We start from the raw sequence: 835 nt of genomic DNA, 5'->3' as shown, positions 1-835 counted from the left end.
GGGAGTGGGGTGGTGGAGCTGGCGAGGAGCTGGCTTGGACTGCTGGGGCTGGAGCTGGAGCTGCAGTGAGGGCTTAGACCGCTGGGGCGATGGTTTGGACTGCTGGGGCTGGAACTACAGTGATCGCTTGGACTGCTGGTGAGCTGGCTGGTGTAGACCGTTCCTCCTGCTCCATCCCCCTCCAGGACCACCTGGACAAAGGGCCAACCGCGTACCAGCATAGGATGAGGAGACAGAACTGGTGGCAACTCGGGGACAGGAGAAAAAAAAAGGAGCCCAGCCGTATGGAGGGAACAACAGCCTGTGGAGGTGAGGGCTTGGGAGCTCCGTCAGGGAAAAAAGAAAATGGGGAAAACATTTGTGCTTTTAGCTGCCAGTAAATACCTCGGGCTTCCATGGGGCTAAGGTAGGTCTCTTTGACTGGAGACCGGGGCTGATTAAATCTGTGGCTAGTGAATGGAGATGAGGGAAGGCTAGCACCTGAGCCAGCTGAGTCCATTGTAGGCTGGAGCATTCTGTTATGGTTTAGTGCCCCTCACCAGGAGGGTGAGGGAGAACTGTAGTAGGACTCAAGTGTGCTGACCCAGGTGCTAGTAGAAAGAATGAGGTTTAATGGAACAAAACACAAAGTACAACATAACAAGGTCCATGTAAAAAATTTTCCGGGTTGCAAGCGAGAGCAGACGTCTTTACTGCTCCTCTTGTCTGTTCTACGATTTTTTCACATCTTCTACACTTTCAAGTCCTTGAACAAATTCTACAACTATTAAAATGCCTCAAAGAGGGAAAAGAGCTAATAAATCAGAAGCGAATGAGGATATGGAGGCAGAAGAAG

This window comes from Monopterus albus, unplaced genomic scaffold (assembly GCF_001952655.1).
Source record: "Monopterus albus unplaced genomic scaffold, M_albus_1.0 scaffold161.1, whole genome shotgun sequence".
Lineage (NCBI taxonomy): Eukaryota > Metazoa > Chordata > Actinopteri > Synbranchiformes > Synbranchidae > Monopterus > Monopterus albus.
The sequence above is the reverse complement of the archived record's forward strand: the minus strand, read 5'-3'. Positions refer to the sequence as shown.